Genomic DNA, 21,166 nt, shown 5'->3' on the forward strand with positions numbered 1-21,166 from the left:
TCTATCAGTGGATCCGTAAAAATCATGCGGACGTCTGAATGGAGCTTTACAGGGGGTTGATCAATGACAGGGGGGTAATCAATGACAGGGGGGTGATCAGGGAGTCTATATGGGGTGATCAGGGGCTAATAAGGGGTTAATAAGTGACGGGGGGGGGGGGTGTAGTGTAGTGTAGTGGTGCTTGGTGGGACTTTACTGAGCTACCTGTGTCCTCTGGTGGTCGATCCAAACAAAGGGGACCACCAGAGGACCAGGTAGCAGGTATATTAGACGCTGTTATCAAAACAGCGTCTAATATACCTGTTAGGGGTTAAAAAAAACACATCTCCAGCCTGCCAGCGAACGATCGCCGCTGGCAGGCTGGAGATCAACTCTCTTACCTTCCGTTCCTGTGAGCGCGCGCGCCTGTGTGCGCGCGTTCACAGGAAGTCTCGCGTCTCGCGAGATGACGCATATATGCGTGACTGTGCGCAGCGCTGCCACCTCCGGAACGCGATCCTGCGTTAGGCGGTCCGGAGGTGGTTAACCGACCCCAGCGAGAGGGCGAGACCCTGATTCAATATTCCAATGCTCTACAGGAGACACTGAATGAGATACTGTCACGAGTTGGAGGTCCCAAGAAAGACCACCGCGTCGTCAAGCAATAAACGGAAATCAGGTACAGACACAAGAGTTTATTGCACAAACAAAAACATGGAAGGCAGCACAGAGAAAACATGAGCTCTATGTACCGTCAGCACAGTGGGAGAAAACCCCCACTGCGCCACTGTCTAGTAATACTCCAGAGGGGCGTGACTAAGCAACTCCTGGTTTTCACTAGGGCCTCAGAAGGTAAGGTTAGGCTTTGCCGCAGGAAGTTGCCAGGGTCCACTCTGGAGCGTGAACTAGACAGTGACAGCAGGAGCGAATGGACAACAGGTTCCAGAAGGTACCGACGGCACATAGGCAAACATAACATACAGGCAAATACAAAACAGGGCAACTAATAATACAAGCAGGAGTTCACGCAAGGGAGCAGGAGTGGCAATGAGCAGAGAAGGACTTGCTCCACCAGTAGTAAACTGCATGGCCTTGTCATGCCACTCTGCTGCAATTACTTGCTGAACACAGATATAAGAATACACACAAAGTAACTAAAACATAACTGGCAGAAACAGATAACAGAAAGACAGGAAAGAGGACATCAGAGAACATAAATGAACAAGTAGGGAAACCCACAGAGCACAGGCAGACAGACACGGATCCCATGGGTCAGCAGCATGGGAGGGAGAGTACAAACCAGGAGCAGGACAAGACAACACACACCAGGAGAGCTGACACAGAACTGAGGAAACCTCAGCCTTATATACAGGTTCCATGGGTGCAGCAGAGAGGACACACCCATGGAGCAGACAGAGATGATTAACTCCTAATAAGAACACAGGGGAGTTAACCCATAAAGAACCACAAATGACACAGGAACGGAACTTCAGCGAGGAGCGCCGAACAAGCAATGACAGAAGGTCACAGCCAGAGATAGTGGCTGTGACAGATACAACGACGATACCCTGAGGCTATGGGAGCCTTCCAGGAGGTGGACCGGCTTCTACGAGATCAGTTCATAGTGGGGCTCTCCAATAAATTCCTACAAGATAAATTACAAGAGATGACCCGAACCATGGCCGATATGACATTCTACAGCATTTATTTAGCCGCCGTAGAGAGGGAGGAAGAGCCCATACCTACGACAGCGAGAGTGGTGAATAGCGCGCATGTTACAAGGGACCGGCCGGGATCTGAAGAATCAGAGTCCTTAAAGGATATGGTCCAGGCCCTGCGGGCGGAATTGAAAGAGCTTCGGCTGGAAGTGTCCCAGATGAAGGTAGAACCATCCCGGCCTCCGGAAACTGTCCCCGCACCTCATGTCACTCCCCCCAGAACAACCCCGGTGAGGGGGCCGGGCAGAAAAGGGCCCCTCTGTTGAGTTTGCCGAAAGTACGGCCATATGGCCAAAGAGTGCCCAGAACAGGTAACGTCAGAGCCGATGTTAAACTTCCGACCGCTGCAGTAGCTGGGCGTCCTGTGGCGGTGCACCAGAAGTTAAGCCCTCTGCGTAAAGAACGTGATCTGTATGCCAGCAGCCCCATATTAGAAGCCGAGCTGGAAGGCCGAAAGGTTTGCTGCCTAGTCGATACAGGGTCAGAGTGCACTCTAATGCCTTTGGAGTTCTTCGAGAGGCACTTTGGGCATATGATGGAGCCCGAAGATGGGAGCGTCATCAGGCTGACGGATGCCAATAATAGAGAGATGGATGTTCGAGGGATAGTCTGGATGCGGGTCCAACTGTTTGGGCAAGACATCGGCAAGAAAGGGGTCGTGCTGGTGGACCATTCGTGCCGGAAAGGAATGGACGTGACCCTGGGCATGAATATGCTGAGAGACCTAGATCATCAACTCGATGCCAAGGAAGGGCCGAAGTACTGGCAACGGGCCACCGAACACCGGCCTACCCAGAAGTTCTTACAACAAATGGTGAGGAGCTATAGCCTGCAAAAGAGTAACCTGTCCGGATGGGCCATTGGACAGGTGAGGGTGCTACGGAGGACTCCGTTGAAGATCCCACCTCGACAGGAGCGAATATTGATGCTGCCAGTGGGGGCTGGACGACGACTGAATGGACTGGAGGTCCTGATTGAGCCCGCTTATCAAGAAGAAATGCAGATTCGCCCACTGGTAGCCCAGGCCCTTGCCGTTGTGAACGACGGATGTGTGCCTATACGCTGCTGTAATGTTGAGGACTGCGAGGTAACCGTCCCTGCAAACACCCTGCTGGCCAAAGTTTATGTGTCCGAAGGGGGTATCGCTCGACGAAGGGGCTTTATGCTGCAGCCAGATAGGAGATCAGCCTGGACCTATGCTGTGGAGGTCCATTCAAGGGAAACCCCGACAGTGGAGTGGAACGGTCGAGTGATCATGGCCCGTATGGGGGTGGACTGCAGAACCCTGACCCCGTGGGAACAAAAGCTGTTGGAAGACACCCTCTGGGAATTTCAGGAGGCCTTCTCAAGACATGATGAGGACTTTGGGTGTTCTACTGCCATCGAACATGAAATCCCAACCGGCAATGCTGCGCCGATCAGGGAACGCTACCGGCAGATCCCACCTAAGATGTATCAGGAGGAGAAAGATATGGTGGCCAGCATGTTGGAGAACCGGGTGATCCAGGAGAGTCAAAGTCTGTGGGCTGCTCCGGTGCGGAAGAAAGACGGGAGTCTCCGGTTCTGCGTGGATTATCGGAAGCTGAATGCTCAGACCGTCCGGGATGCCTACCCCCTTCCGCGGATTGAAGAGTCATTATCAGCCCTAAGCCAAGCTAAGTTCTTCTCAACTCTTGACCTGGCTAGTGGGTACTGGCAGGTGCCGGTGGCCAAGAAGGACAAAGCCAAGACTGCCTTCATTCTACCTATGGGACTCTACTAGTTCAACCGGATGCCCTTCGGCCTCTCCAATGCTCCAGGGACATTCCAGTGATTGATGTAACACTGTCTGGGGGACCTCAACTTCAAATCAGTATTGATATACCTGGATGACATAGTAGTGTTCGGGGCCTCCTTTGAAGATCACCTCCAGAAGCTGCGACAAGTCTTGGGACGGCTACGAGACCATGGGCTCAAGATCAAGCCAAAGAAATGCCAGCTGTTCCGACAGCAGATAGAGTACTTAGGACATTTGTCACCCAGGAGGGGGTAAAACTGGCTTACAGCAAGGTGGAGGCCGTTCAGAAGTCGCCCTGGCCAAGTACGCTACGGGAAGCGTTCGTGGGACAGGCCGGCTACTACAGGAGGTTTATACCCAAATTCGCTCATCTGATGGGCCTGTTAAACGAGTTGCTAAGAGGCACGGCTGGGGGCCCGAAGAAACGCCCCGTCAACTGGGGGCCCCGGCAACAAGAGGCCTTTAAATCGGTGAAAGAGGCGCTGACCAATGCCCCGATCCTGGCTTACACACGGTTTGATACCCCATTCCTGCTGTATACTGATGGAAGCCTACATGGTCTGGGGGCCGTATTGTCCCAAGTCCAGGATGGACGGGAGAGAGTCTTCGCCTATGGGAGCTGGTCCCTAAGAGAGTCAGAACGCAACCCTGATAACTATAGCTCCTTTAAACTGGAACTACTGGCACTGGTGTGGGCCATGACCGAAAGGTTTGCAGAATACCTGACTGGTGCAGAAGTGAACGTGATGACGGACAACAACCCTTTGGCACACCTGGAGAATGCCAAGCTCGGCGAACTCGAGCAAATATGGTTGGCCCGCCTCTCTAAGTACCAATACCGCATCAAGTTCCGGTCCGGTAGGGAGAACGGCAACGCCGACGCACTCTTTCGAGTTCCAGTAGGACAGTTGACTCAGAGTCGATGAGGAGTTAGAGGATACTGAAACTCCTGACCTTGGTCGCTTACCTCTGTTCCCGGATGTGGCACATTCAAGTGGGGTGGCGTCTGGAATGACGCTGGTGCTGGGGAAAACGTTGACTGATTGGGAGAGTCCAGGATAGCTGCCGGGATTTGTTGTAGGTGAAAGATTGGGTTCGGAGCAAGATCTGGCCTCGACCAGAAGAACGAGCCCTCCTGACCCCGGAGGGTCAGAAGTTGTTAAGGCAGTAGGACAAGCTGACAATTACTCAGGGCATCCTGTGCCGAATCATATATTTACAGTCAGAGCTGCAGTACCGGCGACAGATTGTCATTCCCATGTCGTTGGGACCGGAGGCCGCCAGAGAAGCTCATGAAAAGGGAGCTCATTTCGGGAGCGACAAAACGTTCAAGTGGCTCCAATGGCTGGTGTACTGTCCAGATCTGGCCGACATGGTGGCCGCGGCATGTCTTAAGTGTCGATCCTGTGGGTTGAGTAAGAGGACTGAACAGCGGGCTCCTGTGCAGACCATCCGCACCTCAGCACCCCTAGAACTTCTAAGGATCGATTATGTACAGATCGGATATTCTACCTCGGGACACTCGTACTGTCTAGTTATGACGGATCACTTTACCAAGTATGTAGTGGTAGTGCCCACCAGAGACCAAACCACAGAGTCGGCCGCCGAAGCTGTCTGTAAACACTTTATACAGGTGTTTGGGTGTCCACGGAGGATACATTCTGACCAGGGAGCATGCTTTCAGGGTACTTTAATGAATGAACTGTACCAACTGTATGGGATTGAATGCTCCCGAACGACTCCATATCACCCACAAGGAAACGGGGCGTGTGAACTCTTCAATCGCACCTTGCTTCAGATGCTGCGGACTCTGGAAGACAGTCAAAAAGCCCAGTGGCCAGTATACCAACCTGAGTTGATATAGAGTACACAGTACCACCGGATACTCTCCACATATGCTCATGTTTGGACGAGCCGGACGGGAGATTGAAGATCTCCACATGCCTAACCCGATGGAGCCCCCACCGAGAAGTACCACTGCATGGGTGCAGGAGCACCACCGCAGGCTGAGACCAGTACACAAGGTTGTGGGGGAGCGCCTGGGACAGGTGGTACACCCTAACCCAAGACCAGTGCAGAAAGATGGGTATGTCCCTGGTGATCGGGTGATGGTCAAAGCCAAACGGCCATCAGGGAAGTTGGATGGACGGTGGGAGGCAGTTTCATACATGGTGAAGAAAAGGGTAGACCCCGCTATTCTGGTCTATGAGGTAGAGCCAGTAGGGACAGGGGGACCCTCACGGAACCTACACGGTAATATGTTGAGACGTTGCAATTTTGATGAGCCGGTGTGTGTAGAGGAGGTGCCTCCTCATGCTCAGGGTATGGAGGAAAGTCCCTCAGATGAGGAAGAGGAGGAATGGTGGGCCGTCCCTGCTCAAGTGTCCGCAGAGGTTCCGGCCGTGGCAGGTTTGCCACTCAAATGCAATGTTGAGCAATCAACAGCTCCTCTCTTGTCAAATATGCCTGATGTCCCCAGTATTTCTGAAACCCCCAATCTGAGAAGGTCAGCGAGGCCCAATGCTGGTGTGCCTCCACAGCGTTATGCTCAGGATGAGTTTGTATGGGGAGGGTTGCCGAAAGCGACAACTTCTAGTGGGGTGGCATGTGAGATTGTGAAACAGCTATTTCTGCATAATGTATGTACTCAAACTGTCATTTGGCATTCCGGGCACTAGAGGCCACTGTTTTGCAGCTACAGCAGCACACTCTGAGATTTAAATATGCAAAACAGATGATGACTCATGCTGCTGCCAGTGAGTGAACCAGGAAGTGTGTTGATCTGGCATGGTGGAAGGATTGTGCTGTGAGGGACTGAATCCGATTCCATCCTGGCTCGCAGATGTCCGGCAGTTAATGGACACTCAGAAGAAGGAGAGTAGCTGTAATATCCTTTCTGTATCCAGCTCTTTTGAAAGAGAGGTTGTCCCAGGAAGACCAGTCCAGTGTGTGGACAGAAGGCCTCACTATCAAGCAGGGCCGCACGGTTGCTGAGAAGTTAGTGGCCATCTCTGGTAGGCTGCATCCTCGGGCCCAGAACGGACACAGGTCAGTACACCTGGTTACTGATTGCAATATATTGTGTGGCGCCTGAAGTTACAGAGACTAGCCTAGGCCTAGCATTAGTTAGTCAGTTAGGATTTATATCGTTTTTGCTAGGCTGTACTGTACTGAATTGCAGCGCAGTTATTGACTTGCAGGCTCTGCTGCTTTTGCCACCGGCTAGGGGTGTCCTCTGTAGCGGCACAGCACGACTTGCAGGCTCTGCTGTGTCCGCCATCGGCTAGGCCTGTCCATTAGACAGGGACATTTACTGTGGGTCCGGGATATAGCGTTTCTATGCATGTTTGTATTGCTTTGGTGATGCTTATGTTATTAATTGTCGTTTAAGTAAAGTTTTCTGTTCTTGCATATTAAGTTGGTGTCAGTGTCGCTTTCCTTGTCTGTGACTTCGCTGTATTCTGGGGAGCCCACCCCGATACATGGCTTACACTCCACTGCAGCTCGTGCTTTGCACTTAGATGCCTGGTCATGCAGGTTGTGCTCAGGTTGAGAACGTTTATGTCTCGCTTCAGGCTCTGATTGCACAGCATGCAAACAACTCGTGTCATGTCGTCAGCACTTTGTCTGAAGAACTGCCACGCCAGGGTACTCCTTGGAGCTGGCTTTGGTGTGCTCGGTCCCTCGGTGCGTTGGGCAGTAGCAGGCGTACTGTCTAGGGGACGTCCGCTCCGCTTTTGCACCCTGCTCTCTCTTCTGCTGTGCTGGTGGCTCTGTGCGACCACCGCCTCTTCCTCCGAACTACATAGGTCACTCGCATGACCTTGATTCAATGTGGGGTTGAGGACCTCATCGTCCTCCACATCATCTTCCACCCAGTCTTCACCCCTGCTCTCCATGTCGGTCTGCACACTGAAGAAAGCCCCAGCAGTTGGCACCTGTGTTTCGTCATCATCCGAGACGTGCTGCGATGGTCCTCCCATGTACTCATCTTGAAACATAAGTGGTTGGGCATCGGTGCACTCAATCTCTTCCACTTCTGGGGCAGGGCTAGGTGGATGGCCCTGGGAACCCTCATCAGCAGAGTCATCAAAAAGCAGAAGAGACTGCTGCATGACTTGGGGCTCAGACTGCTTGGCTGATTTGCAAGAGGGTGAGGTAAAAGACTGATGGACATCGGCTGCAGGTGCCAACTCTGATCTTTCAGCAGGAGACTGGGTGGGAGACAATGTGAAGGAACTGGAGGCACTGTCAGCAACCCAATCTACTATCGCCTGTACTTGTTCAGGCCTCACCATTCGTAGAGCAGCATTAGGCCCGACCAAATACGGCTGCAGGTTTTGTCGCCTACTCGCACCTGAGGAAGGGGTTTCACTTGTGCGTGTAGCTGGCACAGATCGACCACGTCCTCTCCCTGCAACAGGAGCTCCACCAGCAGCACCACGACCTGGGCCACGTCCATTATTTGACGATCTCCTCATATTTCTCAAATTTAGGATCTTGCCCAAAATGGGTGTTCTTTTAATAACAGAATATAACAGCAGTATCTAAAGCGTCAATCTCACACATACAAATTAAGATTTTTGCCCTAAATGGGTGTTTTTTCAAACCCAGAAAAATATTGCTGTATTTCTAGCTTAAATTGCACACTGACTAATGCGGCAGAGGCCCAGATGGAGGGTATTGAAAAAAATGGGTGTTTTTTAAAACCCAGAAAATTATTGAAGTATTCAAAGCTTGTTTTAACAAAAACAGATTCATCAAAGGATGCAATATAAAGTACTTTTCCCAAAAAGGGTGTTTTTTTAACTAACAGAATATGACAGCAGTATATAACGCTTGAATTTCACACTGACAGATGCAGACAAGGCCGCAAATTAAGTATTTTGCCCAAAAAGGGTGTTATTTAAAACCCAGAAAATTAGAGCTGTATTTCTAGCTTAAATTGCACACTGACTAATCCTGCAAAGGCCACAGATGTTGTATATTGCCAAAAAAGGGTGTTTTTTTTAAAAACCATATTATTATTGCAGTATTTCAAGCTTGGATTTCAATGTCACAAAAGCACAGATGCAGTGCTGGTGCACTGAGCTTGCATAAAATGGCCGCCGCCATTTTTCTCTGTCACTGGACTCAGAGCAGGGTAAAAAGATTGTGCCCTGCACCCACACAACTAATTGTATGTAGATCGCTGAGTTCAATTGGAGTTCTGATCACAGATTCTCTCCTATTCAATCCCAGTCCAGCAGCATCCTCTCCGTACACTAAGCACAGCAGAGTGACGTGCAGCGCTACGTGACTGCAGCTTATATAGAGGCCGGGTCACATGCTGCTCTGGCCAATCACAGCCGTGCCATTAGTAGGCATGGCTGTGATGGCTTCTAAGGGCACAGAGTTAAACGCTTGTTGATTGGCTGCTCTGCAGCCTTTCAAAAAGCGCCATTAACTCGTCGAACACTGAACCAAAACTTTTACTGAAATGTTTGGGTTCAGGTCCGGGTTCCAAAAATCCTAAAGTTCGGTACGAACCCGAAAATTATATACAGGAGGTGACATCACCGGTCTCCAGATATTAGTTATATTATACAGGAGGTGACATCACCACTTTCCAGACATGTTATATTATGCAGGATGTGACATCATCGCTCTTCAGATATCATTTATATTATACAGGATGTGACATCACCGCTCTCCAGATATTAGTTATATTATACAGGAGGTGACATCACCGCTCTCCAGATATCAGTTATATTACACAGGAGGTGACATCACCGCTTAACAGATATCAGTTATATTATACAGGTGGTGACATCACCACCCTCCAGATATCAGTTATATTATACAGGATGTGACATCACCGGTCTCCAGATATCAGTTATATTATACAGAAGGTGACATCACCGCTCTCCAGATATCAGTTATATTATACAGGTGGTGACATCACCACCCACCAGATATCCGTTATATTGTACAGGAGGTGACATCACTGCTCTGAAGATATCAGTTATATTATACAGGAGGTGACATCACCGCTCTCCAGATATCAGTTATATTATACAGGAGGTGACATTACCCCCCTCCAGATATAAGTGATATTATACAGAATGTGACATCACTGCTCTCTAGATATCAGTTATATTATACAGGAGGTGACATCACCACCCTCCAGATATCAGTTATATTATACAGGAGGTGACATCACCACCCTCCAGATATCCGTTATATTATACAGGAGGTGACATCACCACTTTCCAGACATGTTATATTATACAGGAGGTGACATCACTGCTCTCCAGATATCAGTTATATTATACAGGAGGTGACATTACCCCCCTCCAGATATAAGTGATATTATACAGAATGTGACATCACTGCTCTCTAGATATCAGTTATATTATACAGGAGGTGACATCACTGCTCTCCAGATATCAGTTATATTATACAGGAGGTGACATCACCACTTTCCAGACATGTTATATTATACAGGAGGTGACATCACTGCTCTCCAGATATCAGTTATATTATACAGGAGGTGACATCACCGCTTTACAGATATCAGTTATATTATACAGGTGGTGACATCACCACCCTCCAGATATCCGTTATATTGTACAGGAGGTGACATCACTGCTCTGCAGATATCAGTTATATTATACAGGAGGTGACATCACCGCTCTCCAGATATCAGTTATATTATACAGGAGGTGACATCACCGCTCTGCAGATATCAGTTATATTATACAGGTGGTGACATCACCACCCTCCAGATATCCGTTATATTGTACAGGAGGTGACATTACTGCTCTGCAGATATCAGTGATATCATACAGGAGGTGACATCACTGCTCTCCAGATATCAGTGATATCATACAGGAGGTGACATCACCGCTCTCCAGATATCAGTGATATCATACAGGAGGTGACATCACTGCTCTCCAGATATCAGTGATATCATACAGGAGGTGACATCACCGCTCTCCAGATATCAGTTATTTCCTTTATGTCCTAACCAGCAGCACATGTGGGGTTTTTCCGCCCCAGTGAAACTGGTAGGACAGACGGAATATTTAATGAAGTCAAGTAATCAAGTAAATTAACGCCCCCGTTACCTCGCTATAGGAGGCCAAACCCCCCATAAACCAGTGTGTTTTTTTCTGTCCTTGGGACTGCAGGACAGACGGGGGCAGCTATTTGGCTGCCTTATATTTTACATTTCTCTAACCTTTGTTGCTCTTGTGTATATTCAGCCTCCAGTCACCTGCTGCTCTGTGTGGAGCTGGTGCTCCTGCGCCCTCTAGTGGTTATTTTGTGCAATTATAGCAAACTGTATTATAAAAAGCCTCCGTCCATCCAGGCTGTTTCTGTTTGCAGCCTGGTTTGGTTACTTAGAGAAAGTATTGTAGTTAGCAACTTATTGTGCTTTGGGTATGTCTGGTTCTTCTCTTTCTCTAATGAATAAGCATTGTTCATTCATTATTACTTTTTCCGCAGATAATGTCTTCTGCCGGTGATGGTGATCAGTCTGGGCGCAAAGGAACATCCAAGCGCAGACATCTGGCGTGTAGGGATTGTGACACCCGTCTAGCAGACACCTATGAATTTAATAGGTGTCCTTCTTGCCGTCCTCCTCCTCTGCCTCCTGATACGGAGCCTACCATACAGGAGGTAGTAGACTGGGTAAAGGACTTTGTGGAGTCCTCAATGAACACACTAAAGGATTCCTTGTTGTCCAGAAGACCCCGTGCCCAATCTCCTCAGAGGTCTACTCCCATGCAGGAGGAAGCCTATCATACCATGGACGAAGCGGAGAGGAAGAAGAGGCCGTAAGGTACTTTTTTCCTGTAGAGAAGTCCCAGAGGTTACTTAGATCCATCCGGTCGGGGGACCAGGATGTTGATCCCGGGGAAGCTTCAGAGTCCACCTCTAGGGGGCCAAGGGCCTTCAAAGTGGACGAGACTCTATCTCGGTTAATGAAGCTAGAATGGAAGCATCCTGAGAAGGCACCGGTCATCTCAAAGCGCTTCAAGTCCATGTTCCCAATTGTGTCATCCCAATTAAACCAGTGGGGCACTGAGCCCAAAGTTGATTTGGCAATCGCAAAATTGTCTAAGAGGACCCTTGTCCCGGCTGATGACGGTTCCAACTTTCAGGACCCAATGGACAGGCAGGTAGAATGCACCTTGAGAAGATCTTACTCCACCACTAGTGCTGCTGCATCTGTGACTATATCCTCTACGGAGGTAGCCGTCTTCCTTCAAAGACGCCTCCGGCAGGTGCAGTCGGATATCGACTATGGCATATCCCGTGATGACATCCTGGCGCAGTTTAAGTACATTCTACTTGCCATGGATTTTCTGTGTGACTCCGGCCCACAGCAGTTAAAGTTAGCCTCTAAGGCTATGGCCCTTTCTTCAGCGGGTAGGAGGCCATTGTGGCTAAAACCTTGGGTGGCAGATAATGCCTCCAAGTATAATTTATGCAGCCTCCCTTACGAGCCAGGAAGGCTTTTTGGGGCCGAACTGGACCGCATTATGGAGGGTCTTGCCGATAAAAAAGGTAAATGCCTACCTCAAACCCCTAGGGGTAGGGGTAGGCAGGGTAGAGGGTCCAGATCCTTTCATGGCCAATCCAGGCCTCAGCGAGGACGTGGATCCAGGAGGGGAGGATCATATCGTTCCTGTGGGAACAAAAGCAATAAGGCTGACCAGTGACAGCCATCCGCCAGATCCAGTCATAAATTTGACTCCTATTCTTTCAGACCTCCCAGTCGGAGGCCATTTAACTTTTTTTCTAAATACCTGGACAGAGTTTGTTTCAGATGTCTGGGTCCTGAATATAATAAGGACAGGGTACAGGATAGAATTTCTTTCTGTTCCCCCAGAAAAATCTGGTTTGACAAAATTAATTCCCTGTGAGAAGCAAGCGGTGTTGGAGGAGTCTATACTGGAATACAGTATAAAAGTGTCCTGTCTGACCCAGGAAGAAGTACAACAGCGACTTAAAAAGATTAAAATAGACAAATCGCCAGGACCGGATGGCATACACCCCCGTATCCTAAGAGAATTAAGTAATGTCATAGCCGGACCCTTATTTCTGATATTTGCGGACTCTATACTGACAGGGAATGTCCCACAGGATTGGCGCATGGCAAATGTGGTGCCAATATTAAAAAAGGGTCCAAAAACAGAGCCTGGAAACTATAGGCCGGTAAGTGTAACATCTGTCGTAGGTAAACTGTTTGAAGGTTTTCTGAGAGATGCTATCTTAGAGCATCTCAACGGAAATAAGCAAAAAACGCCATATCAGCATGGCTTCACGAGGGATCGGTCATGCCAAACTAATTTAATCAGTTTCTATGAGGAGGTAAGTTCTAGACTTGACAGCGGCGAATCAATGGATGTCGTATATCTGGACTTCTCCAAAGCATCTGACACTGTACCACATAAAAGGTTAGTATATAAAATGAGAATGCTCGGACTGGGAGAAAACGTCTGTATGTGGGTAAGTAACTGGCTGAGGGATAGAAAACAGAGGGTGGTTATTAACGGTACACACTCAGATTGGGTCACTGTCACCAGTGGGGTACCTCAGGGGTCAGTACTGGAGGGGACACTGTCACTAGTGGGGTACCTCAGGGGTCAGTACTGGAGGGGTCACTGTCACTAATGATCTTGTGGAAGGCTTGCATAGTAAAAAATCTATTTTCGCAGATGACACTAAGCTGTGTAAACTAATTAACACGAAAGACAGTATACTGTGTGTGTATATATATATATATATACTACAGAGGACAGTATACTGTGTATATACTACAGAGGACAGTGTACAGTATATATACTACAGAGGACAGTATACTGTATATATATATATTACAGAGGACAGTATACGGTATATATACTACAGAGGACAGTATACTGCTACAGAGGGATCTGGATAGATTGGAGGCTTGGGCAGATAAGTGGCAGATGAGGTTTAACACTGACAAATGTAAGGTTATGCACATGGGAAGGAATAATGCAAGTCACCCGTACATACTAAATGGTAAAACACTGGGTAACACTGACATGGAAAAGGATCTAGGAATTTTAATAAACAGCAAACTAAGCTGCAAAAACCAGTGTCAGGCAGCTGCTGCCAAGGCCAATAAGATAATGGGTTGCATCAAAAGGGGCATAGATGGCGGTGATAAGAACATAGTCCTGCCACTTTACACATCACTGGTCAGACAACACATGGAGTACTGTGTACAGGTCTGGGCTCCTGTGAACAAGGCAGACATAGCAGAGCTGGAGAGGGTCCAGAGGAGGGCAACTAAAGTAATAACTGGAATGGGGCAACTACAGGACCCTGAAAGATTATCAAAATTAAGGCTATTCACTTTAGAAAAAAGACGACTGAGGGGAGATCTAATAACTATGAATAAATATATCAGGGGTCAGTACAGAGATCACTCCCATCAGCTATTTATCCCCAGGACTGTGACTGTGACGAGGGGACATCCTCTGCGTCTGGAGGAAAGAAGGTTTGTACACAAACATAGAAGAGGATTCTTTACGGTAAGAGCAGTGAGACTATGGAACTCTCTGCCTGAGGAGGTGGTGATGGTGAGTACAATAAAGGAATTCAGGAGGGGCCTGGATGTATTTCTGGAGTGTAATAATATTACAGGCTATAGCTACTAGAGAGGGGTCGTTGATCCAGGAAGTCATTCTGATTGCCTTGAATTTTTTATTCCCCTAAAGTCAGGGCCGTCTTTAACAAGGGGCAAAAGGGGCAGCTGCCCCGGGCCCAGTTGTTCCTGGGGGGCCCAAGGCAGCTGCCTCTTGAGCCCTGCTAGCCACTGCCCCGGGTGTCAGGCTGTCAGCTACACAGGGGGTGCTGCCATGCCTGCCAGCACTCCAGGCAGCGTACTGTGAGAGCTGTGATTCTCAAGGACTTTAGATGACATCATCACCATGTGACCAGTAACCTAGCAATATTACTGGTCACATGGCTATGAGGTCATCAAGGTCCTTTCTACCAGGAGTGTTACCGGAGAAGTTTGCCTTAACTGTGGAGCTTTTTTTGCGAAGATTACATCAGAAAAAGGTGACAGGGGCTGTTATGCTAATATACTGTAAACTACTGTATAGTGGGGGCTTGTATACTGTGGGGGCCTGTATACTGTGGGGGGCTGTATACTGTCGGAGCCTGTATACTGTATACTGTGGGTGCTGTATATTGTGGAGTGAATACTGCTGTACTGTATAGTGTGGGGGGCTGTATACTGTATACTGTGGGTGCTGTATATTGTGGAATGCTATACTGCTGTACTGTATACTGTGGGGGGCTGTATACTGTGGGTGCTGTATATTGTGGAGTGCTATACTGCTGTACTGTATACTGTGGGGGGCTGTATACTGTATACTGTGGGTGCTGTATATTGTGGAGTGCTATACTGCTGTACTGTATACTGTGGGGGGCTGTATACTGTTGGTGCTGTATATTGTGGAGTGCTATACTGCTGTACTGTATACTGTGGGGGGCTGTATACTGTATACTGTGGGTGCTGTATATTGTGTAGTGCTATACTGCTGTACTGTATACTGTGGGGGGCTGCATACTGTGGGGGGCTGTATACTGTATACTGTAGGTGTTGTATATTGTGGAGTGCTATACTGCTGTACTGTATACTGTGGGGGCTGTATACTGTATACTGTGTGTGCTGTATATTGTGGAGTGCTATGCTGCTGTACTGTATAGTGTGGGGGGCTATATACTGTATACTGTGGGTGCTGTATATTGTGGAGTACTATACTGCTGTACTGTATACTGTGGGGGCTGTATACTGTGGGTGCTGTATATTGTGTAGTGCTATACTGCTGTACTGTATACTGTGGGGGGCTGTATACTGTATACTGTGGGTGCTGTATATTGTGGAGTGCTATACTGCTGTACTGTATACTGTGGGTGCTGTATATTGTGGAGTGCTATACTGCTGAACTGTATACTGTGGGGGGCTGTATACTGTATACTGGGGGTGCTGTATATTGTGGAGTGCTATACTGCTGTACTGTATACTGTGGGGGGCTGTATACTGTATACTGGGGGTGCTGTATATTGTGGAGTGCTATACTGCTGTACTGTATACTGTGGGGGGCTGTATACTGTATACTGTGGGGGGCTGTATACTTTATACTGTGGGTGCTGTATATTGTGGAGTGCTATACTGTTGTACTGTATACTGTGGGGGGCTGTATACTGTATACTGTGGGTGCTGTATATTGTGGAGTGCTATACTGCATACTGTGTGGGCTGTATACTGTGGGTGCTGTATATTGTGGAGTGCTATACTGCTGTACTGTATACTGTGGGGGGCTGTATACTGTATACTGTGGGTGCTGTATATTGTGGAGTGCTATACTGCTGTACTGTATAGTGTGGGGAGCTGTATAGTGTGGGGTGCTGTATACGGTGAGGTGCTATACTGCTCTACTGTATACTGTGAGGTGTTGTATACTGTGGGGTGCTGTATACTGTGGGCTGCTATACTGCTCTACTATATACTGTGGGGTACTGTATAGTGTGGGGTGCTATACTGCATACTGTGTGGTGCTTTATACTATAGGGTGCTATACTGCATACTGTGGGTTGCTGTATACTATAGGGTGCTATACTGCATACTGTGGGGTGCTGGGGTGCACTGTAACACTGTAACACTGTATACTGTGGGTGCTGTATATTGTGGAGTGCTATACTGCTGTACTGTATACTGTGGGGGGCTGTATACTGTATACTGTGGGTGCTATATATTGTGGAGTGCTATACTGCTGTACTGTATACTGTGGGGGGCTGTATACTGTTGGTGCTGTATATTGTGGAGTGCTATACTCCTGTACTGTATACTGTGGGGGGCTGTATACTGTATACTGTGGGTGCTGTATATTGTGTAGTGCTATACTGCTGTACTGTATACTGTGGGGGGCTGCATACTGTGGGGGTCTGTATACTGTATACTGTAGGTGCTGTATATTGTGGAGTTCTATACTGCTGTACTGTATACTGTGGGGGGCTGTATACTGTATACTGTGGGTGCTGTATATTGTGGAGTGCTATACTGCTTTACTGTATACTGTGGGGGCTGTATACTGTGGGTGCTGTATAGTGAGGGGGGCTGTATACTGTGGGTGCTGTATATTGTGGAGTGCTATACTGCTGTACTGTATACTGTGGGGGGCTGTACACTGTATACTGTGGGTGATGTATATTGTGGAGTGCTATACTGCTGTACTGTATACTGTGGGTGCTGTATATTGTGGAGTGCTATACTGCTGTACTGTATACTGTGGGGGTCTGTATACTGTATACTGTGGATGCTGTATATTGTCTAGTGCTATACTGCTGTACTGTATACTGTGGGGGGCTGAATACTGTGGGGGGCTGTATACTGTATACTGTAGGTGCTGTATATTGTGGAGTGCTATACTGCTGTACTGTATACTGTGGGGGGCTGTATATTGTATACTGGAGGTGCTGTATATTGTGGAGTGCTATACTGCTGTACTGTATACTGTGGGGGGCTGTATACTGTATACTGTGGGTGCTGTATATTGTGGAGTGCTATACTGCTGTACTGTATACTGTGGGGGGCTGTATACTGTGGGTGATGTATATTGTGGAGTGCTATACTGCTGTACTGTATACTGTGGGGGGCTGTATACTGTATACTGTGGGTGCTGTATATTGTGGAGTGCTATACTGCTGTACTGTATACTGTTGGGGGCTTTATACTGTGGGGGGCTGTATACTGTATACTGTGGGTGCTGTATATTGTGGAGTGCTATACTGCTGTACTGTATAGTGTGGGGTGCTGTATAGTGTGGGGTGCTATACTGCTCTACTGTATACTGTGAGGTGTTGTATACTGTGGGGTGCTGTATACTGTGGGCTGCTATACTGCTCTACTATATACTGTGGGGTACTGTATAGTGTGGGGTGCTATACTGCATACTGTGTGGTGCTTTATACTATAGGGTGCTATACTGCATACTGTGGGTTGCTGTATACTATAGGGTGCTATACTGCATACTGTGGGGTACTGGGGTGCACTGTAACACTGTATACTGTGGGTGCTGTATATTGTGGAGTGCTATACTGCTGTACTGTATACTGTGGGGGGCTGTATACTGTATACTGTGGGTGCTGTATATTGTGTAGTGCTATACTGCTGTACTGTATACTGTGGGGGGCTGCATACTGTGGGGGTCTGTATACTGTAGGTGCTGTATATTGTGGAGTGCTATACTGCTGTACGGTATACTGTGGGGGGCTGTATACTGTATACTGTGGGTGCTGTATATTGTGTAGTGCTATACTGCTGTACTGTATACTGTGGGGGGCTGCATACTGTGGGGGTCTGTATACTGTAGGTGCTGTATATTGTGGAGTGCTATACTGCTGTACGGTATACTGTGGGGGGCTGTATACTGTATACTGTGGGTGCTGTATATTGTGGAGTGCTATACTGCTGTACTGTATACTGTGGGGGCTGTATACTGTGGGTGCTGTATAGTGTGGGGGGCTGTATACTGTGGGTGCTGTATATTGTGGAGTGCTATACTGCTGTACTGTATACTGTGGGGGGCTGTATACTGTGGGTGATGTATATTCTGGAGTGCTATACTGTTGTACTGTATACTGTGGGGGGCTGTATATTTTGGAGTGCTATACTGCTGTACTGTATACTGTGGGGGGCTGTATACTGTGGGGGGCTGTATACTGTATACTGTGGGTGCTGTATATTGTGGAGTGCTATACTGCTGTATTGTATAGTGTGGGGTGCTGTATAGTGTGGGGTGCTGTATACGGTGAGGTGCTATACTGCTCTACTGTATACTGTGAGGTGTTGTATACTGTGGGGTGCTGTATACTGTGGGCTGCTATACTGCTCTACTATATACTGTGGGGTACTGTATAGTGTGGAGTGCTATACTGCATACTGTGTGGTGCTTTATACCAGCGGTCCCCAACCGCCGGGCCGCTGCCCAGGACCGGGCCGTGGAGGATTGTTAGCCGGGCCGCGGCGATCAGAGCAGTTTTTAACTCTGTACTAATGAAGCGCTTCCATTATGGAAGCGCTTCATTAGTACAGAAGGACCAGGGAGCGGTGAAGGATCTGCACTCACCGCTTCCTGGTCCTCGGCTATCGGCTGTGCAGGGCTGCGCACAGCGTGAGGTCTCTCTGTGACCTCATGCTGTGCGCCGCTATACACAGCCAGCCGACAGCAGAATGAAGAGGATCGCGATGGTGACCAGGAGCAGGAGAGGTAAGTGTTTTTTTTATTTTTATTTTATTTGCACTGGGGGCTGATGGCTGACCTGGGGGACATGGGGCTGACATGAGGGACATGGGGCTGACATGAGGGGCTAATGGGGGGCTTATGGCTGACATGAGGGGCTAATGGCTGACATGAGGGGCTAATGGCTGACACGAGGGGCTAATGGGGGGCTTATGGTTGACATGGGGGGCTTATGGCTGACATGAGGGGCTAATGGGGGGCTTATGGCTGACATGAGGGGCTAATGGGGGGCTTATGGCTGACATGAGGGGCTAATGGGGGGCTTATGGCTGACATGAGGGGCTAATGGGGGGCTTATGGCTGACATTGGGGGGCTTATGGCTGACATTGGGGGGCTTATGGCTGACATTGGGGGGGTTTATGGCTGACATTGGGGGGGGTTTATGGCTGACATTGGGGGCTGATAGATGGCTAAAGGTTTGGGGGTTGATCTGAGCCATTGGGGGTCTGATCTGATTAACATTGGGGGTCTGATTGCTGGTCTGACCTGAGGTGTAATGAAAAATATTTTTTTCTTATTGTTTTCCTCTAAAACTAGGTGCATCTTATAGGGCGAAAAATACGGTACAGTACAGCAGAGACCAGTGCAGCAGAGACCAGTGCAGCAGAGACCAGTGCAGCAGAGACCAGTGCAGCAGAGACCAGTGCAGCAGAGACCAGTGCAGCAGAGACCAGTGCAGCAGAGACCAGTGCAGCAGAGACCAGTGCAGCAGAGACCAGTGCAGCAGAGACCAGTGCAGCAGAGACCAGTGCAGCAGAGACCAGTGCAGCAGAGACCAGTGCAGCAGAGACCATATTCAGTTTATATAGTCATTATATAGTGTTATATATTTTAATATGCACCTTGTGTTTTGTTATGCGCGTGAATCAGTCATCCCCGCCCACCCCCTAAGCCCCCCCCAGAACCCCCGCCCCCTCCCCCCCCCCCACCCGGTCCCTGGGAAAATTGTCTTGCATGAAACCGATCCTTGGTGCAAAAAAGGTTGGGGACCACTGCTTTATACTATAGGGTGCTATACTGCATACTGTGGGTTACTGTATACTATAGGGTGCTAAACTGCATACTGTGGGTTGCTGTATACTATAGGGTGCTATACTTCATACTGTGGGGTGCTGGGGTGCACTGTAACACTAGGGTGAGCCGAGCCCTGGTCTCCTTCCTGCAGAGCGGTGCCCACTTGCAGCCTGAGCCCAGCTGCCCAGAGCACTGATCCTGAGCCGCTGGAGTCTTCAGAACTGGAAGTATTTACAGTCATTCCCTGTACTCTACCAGATGTGGATTTTTTGTGTGTCTGTTGTTTGTGGAGGGCATGATTGCCTGCTAAGGTGTGGGAAGGCGGGATCCAGGGGGCCCAAGTAAATTTTTGCCCAGGGTCCAATCAATATTAAAGACGGCCCTGCCTAAAGTGGGGAAAATTGGCTTCTACCTCACAGTTTTTTTTGCCTTCCTCTGGATCATCTTGCAGGATGACAGGCCGAACTGGATGGACAAATGTCTTTTTTCGGCTTTATGTACTACGTTACTATGTTACAGGCAGAAAGGGGCCTTAGAGGAGGTTCCTTCACAAGACATTGGGTCCGGCGTTTATTCGCCAGTTTTTCTTGTTTCCAAGGCCACAGGAGGTTGGCGCATTATCATGGATCTCCGCTACCTCAACCGATTCATAAAGAAGAGGCGATTCCGGATGGAATCCATCAAATGGGTAATCAGCATCCTAAGCCCTGGGGACCTGAAGGTTACACTGGATCTAAAGGATGCCTATCTTCACATCTCTGTGTGCCAGGCCCACAGGAAGTATTTACGAGTGGCAGTGAGTCTCAGGGGGACGGTGAAACATTTTCAGTTTGCCGCTCTTCCCTTTGGCATCACAACCGCCCCCTATATCTTTACTAAGGTGGTAATAGCTATAGTAGCTCCCCTCAGATTGAGAGGCCTGGAGATCATTCCATATCTGGACGATTGGCTCCTAAAAGCCCACTCGATAAAGACTCTTCATCTTCATCTTCTGCAGGCTCAGTCCTTCCTCCAGCGTTTGGTCTGGATTATCAATTGGCAGAAGTCAGAGATTTCTCCCTCCACTACCAGGAGGTTTCTAGGGTTCATAATAGATTCTGCCAACATGACGGAAAGGAAGTCACGCATTTCCAAGACTGCAGATCAACTCATGGTTTCCCGCCGGGTAACTATCAGAGTATTGATGAGGATGTTAAGCCTAATGTCAGCAGCCGTGGATGCGGTTCCTTGGGCCTTGTGGCATATTCGCCCTCTTCAAGCTGAAGTTCTGAGTCTATGGGATCGAACTCCCAGAGGGCTAGAGACAAAGTGCTCCCTGTCATCTCAAGCTCGCCGCTCA

This window comes from Bufo bufo, chromosome 6, assembly GCF_905171765.1.
Source record: "Bufo bufo chromosome 6, aBufBuf1.1, whole genome shotgun sequence".
Taxonomy (NCBI): domain Eukaryota; kingdom Metazoa; phylum Chordata; class Amphibia; order Anura; family Bufonidae; genus Bufo; species Bufo bufo.